Raw genomic sequence first — 14,939 nt, 5'->3', positions numbered from 1 at the left:
GACATTTCCAGTTGATGATGCCCTGGGCATGAGTCTGTGATGTGCCCACTGCTGAGTCTTGTTTAAGCTCTGCAGAAACACATTTTCTTGTTAGTGAGTGTGATCTGCAGGAAGGATGGGAGAGGAGAAGGGATGCTCCCCCATTGAAGGGAGCTCTTTTTCAGGGTCCCATTTCTCAGGCTTACGATGGTCCCAGCTTCCCAGGTCTTCCCTAGGCTTGGGACCCATCAGTCTAGAAACCTGACTCCCTGACAATAGGCCTTCCTGTTTGGTGCAAAACTCTTACCAGGCAGAGTTCCGTTTTACCTCCCCCAGGAAGACTGATGATAGAGGGACTTGTTAATAGCTCTCATTGCTTTGATCTCTTCCCCTTCTGTAGTCCTGCTTTATAATGGGCACTCTTACAAGGACTGTGAAGCTGGTGGTAGTAATAACCACTTGTAAGTGAAGTAGACCGCACAAGAGTGCTGGGATGCTCCACTGAAGGCCACCCAGATGACACAGAAGCAGCATTTGAACTCGGGTCCTCTGATTCCAAATCCGGGGCTCTTTCCTTTGAAGTGACTTATCTAAGATCACAGCTATTAAATACCCAGAACTCCAACCCAGTTGCAAAGGAAAGCTCTCTTAGAATTGCCCGACATGCAGCCCACCATACTGCTAAGTGAGCCTGAACCAGATTAAAATGTCATTGAGAAATATTTAACAAAATTTTTAAAAATGTGATCTTAATTTGGTTTTCTAAGTTACTACGCACCTTCAGGAATCCTTATGTATGATTTAGTGGTCCCCATTTCTATTTGCTTTTGATACCTCTGCCTGAAAACTTGAAGGAAAAGAAACTGCAGAAATCGCCTACTTTCTTATCCCTGGGAGGTTGAAAGACAAAGCGCTAAGAGAGCAAATGTGAAAAAGGCATTTCAATACTGTTTCCACCAGGCACTATGGAAAGAGCTCTGATTCTGGTGGCTCTGAGGAGCCTGCTTTAAATTACCCTCCGGCCTTAGCTGTGTGACTCTGGGCAAGTTAGTACAACTATGATTCCAAGTCCCCAGGACTCAGTTGCTAATAGGGTTAACAACTGGATAATAAGCAGGTATTCACTAACTGAGGCAAACAACTATCAACTTTGGGTGCAGGGAAGGGTTGTCCTACAAACTCTTATCACCTTAGCACGTGTAACACATGCTGTTGCCCACAGGCAATGAATTTTCCTTGGTGACATGTTGCTTCTCCCTTGGCCCTAATCACAGAATGAGAATTTGGGGACTTTGGTGTCCATCTAGCCCAAAATATTTGGTCATGTCATCAGCCTCTTCTTGGGGAACTCCGAGGAAGGGGAACCCACCCATGGCACTCATTCCACTCTTGGATGGCTCTCACTGTGAGGAAATTGGCCCTTTTGCATTGCAGCTTTCTCCATTGCCCCTTGTTCTTACCCAACAAAATGAGGCAAATCCTTCTTCTAACCAAATTCCATATTAATTGCAGAGCAGTCATGGGAGAAAAAAATCCCGTGCCCCCAGAACTGCAGTCCAGTTCTACCCCTTGCCTTTTCCCTTGATCCAAATTAAGCAAATCTCCTTGTTCTTATTGTGTCTTCCTAGCATCTATTCTAGACTAAATGCCCCCAGTTTCTTTAATTCTCACGGCATGGACTCGTCCTTCCACATCCTGCTTACCTCCTCTGCACGCTCTCCATTTTAGCAATAATCTTAAATATTGACTCCTGGACCTGAATTAAAAGCTCTAGATGTGTTCTGATCAGGGCAGAATCAACTCCTTACTTCTGGAAGTTCTATCTCATTGTAGCCCCAAACTACACGAATGTTTCTTTATAACTGACTGGCCCTGAACTTGCAGTCCCCCTAGACTCCCAGAACTATCTAATCCCGCCTCCTCCATCCTGTCCTACTTGTACAGTTGATTTTTTTGAGCACTAGTGTCAGATTTAACATTTATGTTAATTGAATTTTCTCTTATTAGGGTTATAGATTTAGCTGGAAATCCCTTTAAGGTCAGGGGAACATCTAACTCATCTTGTTCTTCATTTGAGGAAGCAAGCCGAGTGTGCCATCTATGTATCCCTTAATCCAAATAGCCGAAACACCCCAAGGTGCTCTCCTGAAGATCACACACCCAACAGAGAATAGCAGAGGCAAAACTGGAATTTCTCTTCTCTGCCTTCACATCTAAGGCCCTTTCTCTTGAACCCTCCAGGATAATTCTGAGTCGGGTCATTCAGCCAGTTATGAATCCATCTAATTTAATTATCTCTAGTCCACATCTCTTCCTCTTTTCCCCAAGAATATCATATAAGAGACTTCATCAAAAACATTACTAAAATGGGCTTAGTCCAAAAGTGGAAATCTGCTTAGTCTGCCTTGACCCGTTCTTGATGTCATCTGTTGGCTCTTTGTAATCACCACTTCCTTTGCTAGGTGCTCATTATCTATCTTTTAAATTAGGTGTTAGAATTTTCCCAAGAATTGCAGTCCAGGTCACTGTCCCACAGATTTTAGAGCCTCTGTTCTCTTTCTCCTCTTCTCCCTGCCCCCACCACATCTACAGTCCAGTCGTATCTCTCTCATTCTCCACAGTCCTTCAGAACTCTCACAAGGGCTCAACACCTATAGTAGCTGCGGATGCCATTCATCTGAGCCAGCTGACTTGAAATTATCAAGGATAAAGAGGATTCTATATTTACAGGAGTCAGGACCATACATTGATTGCAAAGAACATTGATCAGGAATAAAGGCCCTAAGTTCAAATGCTATTTCTGATGATTACTATTTCTTCCCATCCCTGGGATTTGGTTTGTTCATCTGTATTATGAAAGAAACTGGACTGGATGGCATTTGAAGACCCTTTCAGCTCCAGATCTATAATTAATTTCCTTACTTATTTTGGGTATCCCAGTTCTCAGTTCATTGTTTTTTGTTTTTTTTCTCTCTGGTACAGAAAATGAGAAAAAATAGGAAATCATTTGACTGATAAAAACATTAAGTGATTACTCTGTGCCAGGCACATGATAAAGAGTTCCTGCCTTCAAGGAAATAACATTTTATTTATTTTTTTAAATTGTAATAAATTTATTTTTAATACACATTGCTTTATGAATCATGTTGGGAGAGATTAAAAAAAACAGAAAAAATAAGTGAATATAGCATTTCTTAATTTACATTCAATCTCCTTAGATCATTTTCTGGAAGCAGATGGTATTTTCTGTCCAAAGTCTATTGGGATTGTCTTGGATCACTGAACCACTGAAAAGAACCACGTCTTTCATAGTTGGTCATCGCACAATCTTGCTCCTATTGTGTACAATGTATTTCTGGTTCTGCTTGTTTCACTCAGCATCAGTTTGTGTAAATCTTTCCAGGCCTTTCTAAAGTCAGATTGTTCATCATTTTTATAGAACAATTATATTCCATTACCTTCATGTACCACAGCTTGTTCAACCATTCCTCAGTTGATGGGTATCCACTCATTTTCCAATTCTTTGCCACCACAAAAAGAGCTGCTACAAACATTTTTGCCCATGTGGGCCCTTTTCTCTCCTTTATGATTTCCTTGGGATACAGACCCCAGTAATGACACTGCTGGGTCAAAGGGTATGCACAGTTTATAGCCCTTTGGGCATAGTTCCAGATTGCTCTCCAGAATGGTTGGATCATTTCACAGCTCCACCAACAATGTATTTGTATCCTCCCACATTTATCATTATCTTTTCCTGTCAATTTTAGCCAATCTGAAAGGTGTGAGGTGGTGCCTCAGGGTTGTTTTAGTTTGCATTTCTTTAATCAATAGTGATTGAGAGCATTTTTTCATAGAGCGTATTTTCATATATGAAATAGAACATTTCATATAAATGGATTTAATTTCCTCATCTGAAAATTGTCTTTTCATATCTTTTGACCATTTATCAATTGGGGAATGACTTGTTTTCTTATACATTTGAGAGTTCTTTATATATTTTAGAAATGAGATCTTTATCAGAAATACTGGCTATAAAGATTTTTTCCTAGCTTTCTACTTCCCTTTTTATCCTGTTTCTGTTGGTTTTATTTGTGCAAAAACTTTTTAATTTAATGTAATCAAAGTTGTCTATTTTGCCTTTCATGACGTTCTCTAGTTCTTCTTTAGTCTTCTTTAGTCATAAATTCTTCCCTTCTCTGAAGATCTGATAGGTAAATTATTTCTTATTTTCCTAATTTGTTTGTTATTTTTTATGCCTAAATCGGGCTTACATTTTATTGGGGAGACAATACATACACCTGGGTGTACACAGAATACTAGGTGATTTCTAGGGGAAGGTGCTAGGTTCTGGGCCAATGGAGAATGACTTCCTGAAGAGTATTAACAGCTGAGCTAGGGATTTTCTGAAAGGTTCCCATTCCAGTCCAAGCAATTGGAACGTGAGAAACAAATGTGTAATAAGTGTCTGATGAAATTGGAGAGGAACGTTGGAGCCAAGTTGTCAAGGGCTTTTCGTGCCCAACAGCGGGGCAGTATTTGATTGCAGAGCCAATAGGGAGGCCATGACACGGGCAGCTGTGCCAACAACATTATGGGTTCACTATGAAGCAACTATAGCTAAACAACACAGAAGGCGCATTGTCTTCTCTTGTCTGACCTCTGAGTCTGTTCACATGTGGAGGGGGACATTGGCCTGAGGCCATTGGACTTCATGGCAGACCTATTGCAATGTCATCTCTCTTCCCTGTAGACCCTGTTGTTGGCAAATCAGTCTTAAAGTTCTGAGTCAATGGTCATGATATTTTACAGTGTGGGGAAAAGTATGACCAGGAAGTCATTGATTCCCTCTGTCATGTCATGGAGGAAGAAGCTTCATCCTCGGGGACTCGGAGTGTCCCATCATTCTTAATGTAAGGACTGGGTGAAGAGTGAGAAATGTTACTTCCTTGAGTGATCATCATCACCTCCAGGACTGGTGAAATGCTGATCTAGATTGTCTAAAAGTCAGGGAGATTCCCACAGGACCTGTTGATGCTGCCTCTCCTGCAAGATTGAAAGGGGATTCAGTGACTTCCGGAGGACTGAGCTCTACATACATCTTTGCCCTCCATCCCCTTTCTTGCCCCACCAGAAGGAAGGCAAGCACAGAAATCTAGCTGCTCAGGTGGGAGAGTTTTTCCACCCCTTTGGATGAGGCACCAAGTGTCCTAGGGAACCTTTTGTGTTGTTGTATTGTTTTGGGCGGAGTTCTTGTTTTTTCCAGCCTGCTCTGGAGCACTTTGAGGTTTGTTTGTGTGTTTGTTTTTTTTAAACATTGATGGCTTTTGTCTTAATATTATGGTCATTTCCTGTCCCACCCACCAGATTGAAACCTCCCTCATAAGGAAAAACAGCTAAACAAAAATATCAGGAAAATATGATTGTGTGTGTGTGTGTGTGTGTGTGTGTGTGTGTGTGCCCAGCATAATTATTTATCTTAAGGATTATGTGGTTGCTTTTTTTTAAAAAGTGCTTTCATTCAAATTGCAGGCTTCTAAGAAAAGGGTTTTGTCAAACTGACAGCATTTTATGTGTTGTAGAATTATCAATTTAAAGCAGGGATCCTTAATTTGGAGTTCTTATATCCACTAGGGGGTTCATAAATACATTTCAGAGGATTTGTGAACCTGAACAGAAAAAAATTCTAATTGAAATTTAGTTTGTCCTTCCTTTACAAGTGTAGGCAACAACTTATGGTTTCCGAGGGGTCTGTGACCCCAAAAGGAAACGAGCCTTTGCTCTAGAGCTCGGTGGAAACTTTGAGGCTATACAGTCCAACTCTTATTTGGCTCATGAGAACACTGAGACCCAAGGACATCTCCCTTCACCTGGACTATAATAGCCTCTTTATTGGAGTTCCTGCCTCTACTATGTCCTTTGTCAAATGCATCCTTCACCGGCCAGGGAGTTAACCCTCTAAACTTAGGCCCGACCACATCACTCATGTTTATAGAGGCTCACAAACCTTCCGGGATCTTCCTTGGCCTGATATTTAAGGCCTACCTTGAGAACCTTATTTCACTCTGCTCTCCTTTATACACTCAGTGCTTTATCTGGGTTGGACTTATCCCTCTTCTCTGAGCTTGTCCATCTCTGACTGTGTTGTCCTCTGCTGCCATAGCAGACTGCCTCCCCCTCACCTCGAATTTTCCTCCAGGTTCCCCCTTAGCTGCTAACCTCTCTCTCCGAAGCCCGGCCTGATCTGTGCATTCAGAAGAAAGGATCAACCTAGGCCTTCCTCCCTCTTCTGAGCGTCCAAGAGGAAAGACTCCAGCTGTCTTTGGGACTCTGCTGCCATGCCGACCTCTCCTTTGTCCTTAGAGTCTGAGTCACAGTTTTTTTGCCCGTGTTTTTTCTCCTCTGTTAGTACAGAATTTAAGGGCAAAGAATGTGTCATTACTCATCTCTGTGGCCGCAGTGTCTGGCATGATGCCTCCCATGTGGTTGAGACTTGGTAAATTTGTGTTGGCTTGAAACTCTGAAGGCGAGATGAAGCTCCCTGCCGGAGACCGACCATTAACTCCTTCTTAGCTCTAGAGGCAATGGCAGAACCAAAGGCAGTAATGTCCTCCGTGAGTGGCAATGAGTCGCTCACTCGCATTGCCCTTCTGAGGTGATGCTGGCGTGTGGACTCCCTGACCTTCCTCTGAGCAGTCACATGTCCCCAACCTTTTGTTGGAATCAAGGCGTACAAGGGCTGATTTTCTTCCCAACCAGCGAGGGCCACTGGCTGTTTGAATGAGGTGAGACAGTCTGGGAGGGACCCTTTTCCCAGCAGAGTTTGCAGGCAGCTCCGAGTACCCGTATGAGCATGTCGTCATCTTCCAGTGTGGAACTGGATGTGAGAAGCCAATAGAATGTCTCTAAAGGTCTTAGCACAGTGTCTGGTGCCAGGTCACTCCCTCTCCCTCAGAGATTTAGAATCAGGAGAGGCTTCAGGGGTCCCCCGCCCTCCCTCCTTATTTTTTGGCAGGGAAATAGGGGTCTGGCCACATAGCTTGGAATGTACAGGTTGAGAGAGTCAGAGCTAGAAGCAGCCTTCGAGGTCTCCAGTCCAATCCTTCATTTGCAGATAAGGATGGGACTTGCCTGAGCCTTCTGGCTCCAGAATCGGTGCTCTGGCTAGAGACCATCCAGTTTTCTGGAAGATCTGGGATTTGGGCCCAGGGCTCAGGTCTCCAGATTTATTACTCTGCCCAAGGTGTACACTGCCCTCACTCTCTATGACATCTCGAGCTGCCAGGCGCGGCTGCCAGCTCCAGCACATCCCTTTTGTTTTTGGACCTGCCGGAGTGCTGCGCTGCCATGGCTACAGCTGGAAGGAAGGGTTTGCCAGATTTTGGGAATGCTGATCTGGTAGCCACCGAGACTCACCATCATGTTTACTTTTTCCTTTTAGAGTTTTTGCCCTTATGAAAACTGTGGTTACTTTTGTAGCTCTAGTTAATGATTATTTTCCTTGTCTTTTTGTGTTAACTAATGAGAAAGTTTCTTTCTCACTGCAGTGGCACAATGAGATTCCCTGTGGATATGGGCCCAGCAACTAAAAGAAACTCAGCATCATCCCCTGAGCTCATGGGACTCCCCCGGTGCAGATGAAAACTAGCCTCCATCTAAAGCCTCCCAGTAGGGGAACTCCTGGCAGATGGGGAGGTAAGGGCAGCTTGGCTTGCCCTGGTTTCTGTGGGATTCCCTGAGGGCTGCCTGTTGACTGAATTTGTTGACTGACCCTGGGTATCCAGCTCTCCTGCACAAGCTAATGAATGACTCTGGGGATTTCTAACAAAGCACATTGGTTTTTCCCTGAGAAAGCCCTGTGTGTTCTAGCTAAATCAGTGTTGAGTGTAAACATTTCCCAACTAAGCTGTATATGATTGTCTGCTTGGCTGGGGGACTAATGTGATGGATAATTTTTTTAGATGGTGTATCTTTCTTTCTAGGATCTGGGATTTCACTACGTAGTTATCGTCTCTACCAGGGCAGATCATTCCCCTCCTCTAATTTCATAGGTGACCTTCCAGAATTGTTGTAACTGAAAGGTGGCCACTTAGAACTACCGTGATAATGACCCTCCACACTTAGCCAGGCTGGTCCACAGTTGGCATCCATACAGTCCAATCCAGTGTGGGGCCTATAAGTGAAACCTTTGCAGTTTGCTTGAGTCAGTTAGAGCTTCTGTTCCACTGTTCTAGCCTTTAAGAATCCATAGTTTTCTCCATGCCATAATGAGGCATCAGAAGGGTTAGAGATGGTAAAAACTTTCCAAGTGCTAAGAACCAAATACAGCATTTTAGTTGATCTGAGCTTGTCTCTATGGATGTCCCTCCAAGGAACAAATCACGACCTGTCCACTGCTGCTCTGAGATGATTCTTAAGCCCTCCTTTAGTTCACGCATAATGTCCCGCCCAAAGGACATTATGGGGTATTCTTAGAGCACAATTCCTCAGTTGCCCATCCTGTAGTAGATTAGCTGGTGGCAGAAAAGCACACTGGGACTCCAGCAACGTGGGCCCTAATGGTCAGTCATAGCAAAGTCAGAGTCGGGGTACCTCACAATATGGAGAAATAGAAGAGCAGGAACGAAACAACCACCAAAAAGGGAAGGTTCAGAGCACATGTGCACACACACATTCCAAAATAACCAGTCCTGCTTGTCTTTGGGGCAGAACCCGGGCCAGGACCCATCGCTTGTCTCTGTGGTGCAGGACCTGGTAGGATGCTGTGGTAGGTTGGAGTCAGGGAACCCTGGCTCCATGTTCACGTTCCAGGTCTGGCTTTATCATCATGTACCTTTGGTCAAGTACCACTCAGGCAGCTCTGCAGGACTGCCCGCTTAAGAGACACTGGCAGAATGTCCTATGAAATTCCCAGCCACCGTGTCCCACAGAAAACTTCTCTGGCCCACGCCCCCATCTCCCAGCGTTAATGCTCCCCCACCCCTCCTCCACAATTTCTTGGTATCTGTTTGGTTTGGTTTTGGCTTTTAAATAGGTGTTAATTATGTCTTTTGATTTTCTATCACCTAGATACCCCCTCGGTCTCTCTCCTTCATCCTTGCCAGAGAACAATCCCTTGTAACACAGAATTTTTTAAAAAGGAAAGGAAGAAGAAGCGAAAGAACTCTGTGAAGCCGATCCATTCATTAAGTCAATCAGACATCACATGCAGGGGAGAGGAAGGGGGCGAGGGCTTCTCACTTCTCCTCTCTGGGGCCAGGCTCATTCTCTGTAAGTTCACAGCTTTCCGTTTTGATGGTTTGCTGGTCCCGGCCTTTTCATTGCCCATCATCTGCATGGTGTTTTCTTGGCTCCGCTTTCTTTGCTTTGCATCAGTTCACACTGTTTCCATGCTTCTTTAGGCATCATCATCATACTTTGTTTCGTACAACATGATAATTTGCATTGTGTTCATGGACTGTGACCTGTCTAGCCATTCCCCAGGCAATGGGGATGTTGTTTCCCATTCTTTGCTCCCCAAAAAGTGCCGCTGTTAATGTTTTGGTGTCTTGGGAGTCTTTGTCAGTGCCCTTCTTGGGTAATATCCCAAGCTGTGGATTCTCGAGGCCAAAAGGAGTGTGTATTATGGTTACTTTGTTTTCATAATTCCAAATAGGATTGTAACAGTTCACAGTTCCACCAACTATGTGTTAGTGTGTCAGTCTCTCCACGGCTCCTGCTACATTAACTCTTCCTGCCTTTCCTCATCTTTGTCAATTTGTTAGACGTGAGGCGTGTAACAGCATTTATATATGGTTCTAATGGTTTTTAAGTCATGTTACATATATTAACCTCATTTGATTCTCACAGCAACCCTGTTGGGAAGTTACTGTTTCTAGTTCCATTTTACAGGTGAGGAAGCCGGAGAGAATTCAGTGTCTTTGCTGAGAGTCACAAAGTTAATAGGGGTGTGGGGCCCTCCAGATTCAGGCCCAGTGCTCTATCCACTCTCTGAATCACTATTTTATCTTCATTCTTCTGCACACAGGTTTTTTCCTCTCCCCTAGAAAGCTAACTACTTGGGGGCAGATTTTCATCTCTAGTGCAGTAGTACATAGTGCATAGTAGGTATTTTGAATATAAATCCAAATGCTTCTATTATATTCAAAACTACATTGCTCTCACATTTGGCTTGCTTTAAAAAAATGATGTAACATACTCTACATTTGAATTTTAATGTTGCCCTGCTCTCCTGAAGGTTCCCTTGGAACTCCCCTCCGATTTGAGTTTCCCCAGAATGTTTCAGTGACCTCTTTCTTTAATTTTTTTGGCAAGACTTTGGCTGACTTCTCTCCAATTCTTCCTACCACTTTATCTTCAGTAAAGAGAAACAAAATCTTTGTAGCCAAAATTATAGTTGAGCAGAACACATCTGCGCACTGGCCATGTCCAGCATGTCTGGTTGACACAATTGAATCCATTGGCCATCGCTTAGAGAGTGGGCGACTTATGGGCTTCCTGATTGGTTCTTGGAAGTCAAGGGTCACCAACTGCCCAGATCCGAGCCTGCAGACTCGGAAAGTCGTGGCTGTTGCTGTGTGATCCATCTCACTTCTGCTTCCTTCTCCTTTACATCAGTTCATAGAGTTTCTTTGAATCCGTTCTTTCACCATTTCTTGAGGTGCAACAATATCCCATTATGTTCATACGACATGACACGTTCAGCCATTCCTTCCCCAGGCGATAGGTGGGTGCCCTCTCTTTCTACCCCTCTGTCCCAGCAGAGAGCTGCTCTGAGTGTTTTGAGTGGATGGATCCTTTTCTTCTTGCTTTGCTGTCTTTGAACTTTAGATCTCATCGGGGTAAAGTGGGATATGCATAGTAGGATGTCTTTTCTGGACATAGTTCCAAATTGTCACCAGTGTGCTGGCTTCCCACAGCCCCTCCGGCAACGATTTGTTCTCTTTCTTTGGTTAGCTTAGATTTCTTCCTTTGAGAATTAGCTGCTTGTTTATATCCTTTCATCACTGACCTACTGGAAATGGCTCTTAATCTTCTATATTTGAGGCTGTTCCTTATATATCTTGGCTATTAGACCTTAATAAGAGAAACTTAAAGCTAGTTAAGAACCAGTCAAGTGGTTCTCTTCTACTTATAATGGTATTATTTTTCAACAAGTGTGTATTATAATGTGTTCTTAGTGTCGGGCACTGTGCTAGGCTTTGGAAATTTTTACATAAAGAAGAGAGTTTTCCTAAACAATCCAATAGTACTGAGTGAAAGGGTTACCTAAGCAACCTTATGACAAAAGATGAAGTAGCTCATCAAAGGACATGAACCAGAGGACAAGGATTTTGAAGAGAACTTTGAATAATTGGTTGAAATTAGCCATTCTCTGGCTGGCCTAGATAAAAAAAAGCAGGTCATCAGTCTTGTAGCCAGAACTCCACGTAAGCATTCCAGAGCCCAGAGTCTAGTCTCAGAATCTAGTTGGCAGAAGTGAGAAGAACGGGGCCCACCTGTGCTGGGATTATGCTCTGGCCGTGGGAAGCCCCAGAGCTGAGCCTCGGGCTGTGGCCCCGCAGCAGCACTGAGGCCCAGGTGTCAGTTAAGTGGAAAGCTGGAAATGGTGGCACCTCCACACAATGAAGCAGCACCTGGGAGGGATTGGGGAGAGAGGCCTGTGCCAGTGACTGGCAGCCGGGAGCCCTCAGCACGCTTGGGGACTAGGCTCAGGGGAGCGCTCTGAACACAGCTCCGCATTGGAAGCAGAAGAAGCTGGCGTGTGTGTTTGTTCTTCTCTCTGATACTGTATTTGTGTGAGAAGGGGAGCACTCCAGGTTTGTGGAGAAGAAACTTTGTTGCTGCGATTCCTGCTGTGGCATTTCCCTAAATTTCTTTGCTCTGAGAGAATTGTATCCCCTGCTGACTAGAAACATGGTAAACCCCTCAGTGGGGGCTCATGAGCTCTTGTTCTAGGAGGATGGATCCACAGAATGTATCAGAATCATCTCCTGGGGGATCCAACCTACGAGTCCAATCTGGGAACAGTGGCCCTGAGGGTTGTTACACATAGAAAAAAGGAGAAGAGCCTCTTCCTTCAGGGGGCTTTACATTCTACTGGTTAGAAACATGTTCACATGTCAGTAAATATGTGCAGGAAGATGGTCATCGACCAGCAACTGAAGCAATTAAGAAAAAACCCTTTCTGTGAATTAATTTTGCATATTTATTGATATCTTCTATTTTTATCTTTTCATCTCCAAATATATTTTCTCTCCTCTCCTTCCCAGGAAGCCATCCCCTTATAACAAAAAATAAAGAGGACGAGAAATCAGTTAAGTACAATGAACCAATTCTGAGTCAGAGAATACTCAGTTTCAGGAAAGGCCTCTTGTGGTCATTGAACTGAACTTTGAAGGGAGATCAAGGGGAACAAGAGCCCACTTCAGGCCTGGGGTCATCCTGTGCAAAGGCATGGAGTGTTGTAGCCAGCAGCCAGTAGGCCAGTGATAGGGAAAACGTGAGAGAAGAAAGGGGATATCTGACTGAAATCAGACTGGTTTGGGCGGAACCGGACCTTGGGGGCTTTCAGTGCTGATGGGAGGAGTTTCTGGAAGCCTCCGAGAGCTTCATCAGCAGGGCAGTGCCTGGATCAGACCTGTGTGTGAGGGGATGTCTGTGGCTTCTCTGTGCAGGAGAGGCAAGGAAGACCCAGCGAAGGACATTTGAGATGAGCCTCAGTTGACTCAAGAGCATTATGGGAGTGAGTGTGAGGGAAGGAGGAAGACTCGGACTCCCAAACCCGGCAGAACAGGGCAGTTAGGAATACATCAGGAGGAAGAGAATGAGTTAGCTTTGGACATGATGAATTTCAGGTGCCTTGGGGACATCTAGGGAAGCTGTCCCCCAGGGACCTGGAGAAAGGCACTGGAGCCTAAGAGTGAGATGAGCAATTGACATGTTTTAAGCATTTATATGGCGCCTTCTGTGTGCCAGACACCGTGCTAAGTGGTTGGCAAATAGTCTCTCCTTTGTTCTCTCAACAATCCTACAAGGTAGTGCTGTTGTTATCCCATTTTACAGCTTCATTGACATGAAGCAGCTGCCAAGGGTTCCAATGGCTAATAAGTGGCTAAGGCAGAATTTGCTCTCAGGGCTCCCTGCCTCTGTTAGGAAGATGTGGGAGTCATCTGTGTAAAGGCGACTGTTGAATCCTTGGGAGGGAGGCCCGCCTTCCCTCTCCTGCCTCTTCGAGCCCGGCCCTCCCAGCCCTCGGCCACCCTAGCGCCCAACCTTTTTCTGCCCCCTGCCCACCACATGAGAAACTGAAGTTCCTAGAGACCAAGGACTTCCTCAAATCTCTCAGCAATGGCAGGCTGGGGGTTTCTCTTTGGGCCCCAAGGGTGAGTGCTGTGTGCACTCTGCCTCCCCAGGGCCACCTTCCCCCTCTGCCAGCCCTAGGTGGGCATCTGTGCCTCTGCCCAGGATGCCCGCCTTCCCTGGTCCTGCCCCTCCAAGTCCGGCCCGCTGTGAAGCACCTACTAATCCTTCTGTGGTTCAGCATTCCAGTCCAGGGGCTCTCCCCGGGGCCTCATCCACAGAGGTCTGAGGCGTCCTCCATTTCTTCTCCCGCTCATCTCACCGATGAGGAAACTGAGGCAAGAGGGTGGAGGGACTCCCAGACAGTGTCTGAGGCCCAGCCCTCTGAGCTCCTCAGTGCCACATCTCTCGCTCTCCGGTGTCTTGAAGCCCCCCTTAAGTCTCGTAGCGGGCCCAGATCACGTCTCCCCCTGCCTGGTTCTCTCCTTCCTGGGCCTTCCCTTTCTCCTTCCTAAATTGCTTGTGCCCAGAGGCGGGCCTGCTGTCTCCCATCTCAGACTCTGAGCTCCTGCCCCCTAACACACAATAGGTGCTTAATAAATGTTTCCTGACTGACTCACTGACACAGTGCCCTCTATTGGGCCAGTGGGTCTACTTTGCCAAGGACCAGAGGTCAAAACAGTCACGGGTGGAAGGGGCACAGCTGCCCCCCACCCAGTCTGCTTTGGGGGCTTCCTGTGGGCCTTTGCCCCATGGGCAGCATGGGGCCAGTGCCTCTGCTGCCAGCCCTGCCCCAAGCTCTCGGGACCCTGGGCCTGAGCTTCGGGGCCTGGAGTTAAGGATGGCTCCATCCAGGGGCCGTGTCGCTCGTGGGCTCCCTACTCTGCTGCAGGGCTTGCTTTTTTAGTCTGTGTCCATTTTCAGTGATAGGGTTTTAGTTGGATCGAAGCGGAGTTCTCCACCGAGGCAGGAGAAAGGGGGGGGGGATCGAGGCAGGAGGGATTCTTCTGGGTCTGGGGAATCTTTTCTGGAGACTTAAAAAAAACCCAAACATTTTGCTACAGCCATTAAATATGAGCATTGCCTCCCAGGCCGCTGCTGCCTTTGCAAAAATCCTTCCTGTGTCTCTGGATCATCGGAGGTCCAGCTCCCAGCAGCTTTCCAGGGAAGGGAACCTGCTCTAGAACCTCCCCTTCCCTATAAAACTAATCATGGGCAGGGGAAAGTGTCCCAGGTGGTGTCTGATGAGAACAGGCCACTTTTCCCAGGGAGCAGGGGTTCTCTGTGGGCCCCTTCCTCCCTGTTCCGAGCCCCCAGTCCTGGCACAGCCACAGGAGACTGTTTTTCCTTGTCCCTTGTATTTGTCTGCTGGGGCTCCCAGAGGCCCCTCCCAGCATGACCCTCGGGGCCATCCCAGCAGGACAGAGCCAAGTAAGTGCGGGCCGAGTGCAGCGGTCACAATGGGAAAACTGGGCCTTGGGTTAAGAAATGAAGACCTGGGGAAAGACCCTTCACCCTCCACTGACTGAGGCAAATGGACTTATCTTGAGATGGAGTCCCCCAGCCGGCTCCTCCTCGGGCAGGGCTCCCTCCCCAACCCTTTGTCACCGCTTGGTGTTTCAGGGGCTCGGGTGGATCCCTTGTGCTATGGGTGGTGGGCA

At 46.1% G+C, this 14,939-nt stretch overlaps 1 protein-coding gene across 1 annotated transcript in view; it reads left to right on the top strand.

Annotated features, from left to right (window-relative positions):
• The window catches only part of EIF4E2 (eukaryotic translation initiation factor 4E family member 2), a 44,063-nt gene that overhangs the window by 22,541 nt on the left and 6,583 nt on the right, over positions 1-14,939 (top strand). The window lies entirely within an intron of this gene.

This window comes from Sarcophilus harrisii, chromosome 4 (assembly GCF_902635505.1).
Source record: "Sarcophilus harrisii chromosome 4, mSarHar1.11, whole genome shotgun sequence".
Classification (NCBI taxonomy): domain Eukaryota; kingdom Metazoa; phylum Chordata; class Mammalia; order Dasyuromorphia; family Dasyuridae; genus Sarcophilus; species Sarcophilus harrisii.
This window is presented reverse-complemented; position numbering and strand designations above follow the sequence as displayed.